Genomic DNA, 3596 nt, shown 5'->3' with positions numbered 1-3596 from the left:
ATAACGGGGATGTGGAACACAAATTACATGTTAGAGGGCTCTACCGACTCACCTAGAGTAACAGGGGTTGATGGATTGCCACACGGGCGACTATGAACATGCGGCCAATCCGTCAAGTGTGTTGCTGCGTAGGGCGCCCCAAATGGAATCAAAATATAATCAGTAGCTTTTTGCGGTGGTGGACCTCCTCCTTCCCCTCCTTCCCCCAATACAAATTTACACCAAAAAAAACTGGTAGTGATTCCTGAGGGAGACAGGTGCTTACCGAAATTCTTTCTCCCATGTGTCGGCGCAACCAATCTAACTCGTCGCCGATCCTTCATGACAAAAATGTCTTTGCGGTCCACACAACACTTGACGTCCGCAAGATGCGCATCATACGCACGCAAGTGGTGAGCACTTGTAAAACATGATAGTGCGTGATGTTGAATTTTTATTTTTCATAAATCATATATACTCGGGATGGTTTTCTACATTATTGTATGAAATTAATCCAGAAACTGGCAACACATTTAAGGTGGTTCAATTAATCCATAGCCGTCAGAAATATTGAGTATCTATGCCAATTATTTTTTTATTGGGGGATATAAATGTCAATTAATGTGATTCCAAAAATAGTAGGGCTCATCATTATAAAGCCCTTTTATGCCACCCCAGGTGTAGCTCCTAGGCCAGGCCAAAAGACAAGGTACCAGCACAAAGAAAGAAAATAAGCGATCAAACGCGAACCGACCTTAACTGCGAGAGACGATCCATGGCGACAACCAATAAATTGTTGCTTCTTCTAGCCACTATCCTTTTGGTGTCGTCCTCAGGTACTTACTTTGATTGATCTAATATCATTTTGTAACGGGCAATTAATCATAATGTTATTGACCATGGCATGCGTATCCTCCTGTTTATATACTTACGCAGCCTTGGCGGTACTTCCTCCGTTGGACTGCTCGAAGGTGATCTATCACCGCAACTGCAAAACTCTCACATGTATGCGTGATTGCTATAGAAAGTATGTCGGAGCAAAAGCACGGTGTGTCCCGACAGGAAGAGTCCACAGCGGATGCAAGTGCGACTATAATTGCCAGACCCAAGTCCCAGCTAAACTGAATTGGTGATGAGCAATGATCTGATGATATCTACATGATAATTGTAGAAGAGATTTGGATGTGGGTGTAGTAATCTTGTTACTCGTGTAGCAAGATTGATCGTTGTAATAGAAAATAATAAATGGTAATCAGATTTGCTAGATGTCATTCTTCAGTTGGTTTCTTGTTCAAAAATACATTCAAATGTGGGGTTATCTAAAATTCAATATAACCTATACATCTACAGCTTCGGGGTGAAAACCATATGTTTAACCTTCGATGGTTGCTCTTAGCAATAGCAATGCTTACATGTCATGTGCTTGTTGAGGTATTTGTTGTGGATTGCTCAGACATGCTCTCGGGTAAAAACCCAAGATCTTACCTTTGGCAATTGGATTCGGTAACGTCGGTATTAGCGCGTCATTTCCCTCCTGGAGACGTTACTGATGGAATTTAGTCTATTTTGGGCCATCCCAAGAGCATTTTTAGAATTCCTAATAAATCCTATAGGCCCACTTGGCCCATTAATGCAAGGCAAGAGGTGGGACTAAAGTGTAGTCACATACCGCTCATCTAGTAGGAGATAGACCTCCTTATAAGGGAAGTTGTTTCTCCACATGTATGAGGATGCGAACAAGAGAGACATTCATGCGCGCTCCTCCTCCGCCGCCCGCCTTGCCATGCCTCATCACGATGCGCCGCGGGTTGCGGGAATGTTGCCTGGTCATTTCGTCTCCCTCTTTTGCTTCGCCTCCCATCGCTGCATGTTCGCCTACTTCTCCTGTGCCTATAAAAGATAGGTCGCTTCTCTCTAGAGAGACACATCCCAACATCATCTTCCTCTCGTCACCGAGTTCCAAACTCTGAGCTGCTGCAAGGTTCTTCCCCATCCCGACTTGTGGCGTGCACCGCAGGCTAGGACAGTAGGCCTCCGAAACCACGCCCTTCGTGTCTTGTACGAGAAAAGGGTGATAAGGTTTTTGGGGAAACTACTGACTTCTTCATCACGGATTCCGCGGACGCCGAAGACCACTTCCCAAATGATAACTTCTTCCCCGACATCGACAACCTCTTTGACGACATGGCCGACGATGACGTCAACGCCAACGCTACTGCCACAACTCAATACGTGTTCGTGTTCTTTCTGTTTGAGTTCCTGCCATAGCTTCTTATTCTAGCTTCTGTTCTTGATATGTCCCATTCATATTCACTACTTCAGATGCTATTTTCATACTCACTATTGGAGTGTGATACGTCTCCAATGTATCTATACTTTTTTATTGTTCCATGCTATTATATTATCTGTTTTGGATATTTTATATGCATTATTATGCTATTTCATATTATTTTTGGGACTAACCTATTAACCTAGAGCCCAGTGCCAGTTCCTATTTTCCCCCCGTTTTAGAGTTTCGCCGAAAAGGAATATCAAACAGAGTCCAAACGGAATAAAACTTTCGCAATGATCTTTCTTGGACCAGAAGCAAACTAGGAGACTTGGAGGTGAAGTCGGAGGAGCCACGAGGCATCCACAAGGGTGGAGGGCGCGCCCTGGGGGGCAGGGCGCGCCATGGGGGGCAGTGCATGCCCCTGTCTTGTGGGCCCCTCGTGGGTCTCCTGACCTAATTTCTTCGCCTATATATTCCCATATACCCCCAAACCAACTGGGGCATCCACGAAAACACTTTTCCACGGCTGCAACCTTCTGTACCCGTGAGATCCCATCTAGGGGCCTTTTCTGGCGTCCTACCGGAGGTGGATTCAATCACGGAGGGCTTCTACATGAACACCATTGCCCTTCTGATGAAGCGTGAGTAGTTTACCTCGGACCTACGGGTCCATAGCTAGTAGCTAGATGGCTTCTTCTCTCTCTCTCTCTCTCTGATTCTCAATACCATGTTCTCCACGATGTTCTTGGAGATCTATTCGATGTAATACTTTTTTGCGGTGTGTTTGCCGAGATCCGATGAATTGTGGATTTATGATCAGCTTATCTATGAATATTATTTGAATCTTCTCTGAATTCTTATATGCATGATTTGATATCTTTGGAAGTCTCTTCGAATTATCGTTTTGGTTTGGCCAACTAGATTGGTTCTTCTCGCAATGGGAGAAGTGCTTAGCTTTGGGTTCAATCTTGTAGTGTCCTTTCCCAGTGACAGTAGGGGCAGCAAGGCATTTATTGTATTGTTGCCATCGAGGATAAAAAGATGAGGTTTTCATCATATTTCTTGAGTTAATTCCTCTACATCATGTCATCTTACTTAATGTGTTAATCCATTCTTTATGAACTTAATACTCTAGATGCATGCTGGATAGCGGTCGATGTGTTGAGTAATACTAGTAGATGCAGAATAGTTTCGGTCTACTTGACACGGACGTGATGCCTATGTTCATGATCATTGCCTTAGATATCGTCATAACTTTGCGCTTTTCTATCAATTGCTTGGCAGTAATTTGTTCACCCACCGTACTATTTTCTATCTCGAGAGAAGCCTCTAGTGAAACCTATGG

General features: G+C 44.1%; 1 long non-coding RNA gene across 1 annotated transcript; it reads left to right on the top strand.

Moving 5' to 3' along the window:
- Nucleotides 1–696: 696 nt before the first annotated feature.
- Nucleotides 697–1243, top strand: LOC119322405. The gene is made up of 2 exons (XR_005155586.1): nt 697–815; nt 916–1243. It is a non-coding gene; the product is annotated as an uncharacterized LOC119322405 (long non-coding RNA).
- The last annotated feature ends 2353 nt before the right edge of the window (nt 1244–3596 follow it).

This window comes from Triticum dicoccoides, chromosome 6B (genome assembly GCF_002162155.2).
Source record: "Triticum dicoccoides isolate Atlit2015 ecotype Zavitan chromosome 6B, WEW_v2.0, whole genome shotgun sequence".
Taxonomy (NCBI): domain Eukaryota; kingdom Viridiplantae; phylum Streptophyta; class Magnoliopsida; order Poales; family Poaceae; genus Triticum; species Triticum dicoccoides.
The sequence above is the reverse complement of the archived record's forward strand: the minus strand, read 5'-3'. Positions and strand labels throughout refer to the sequence as shown.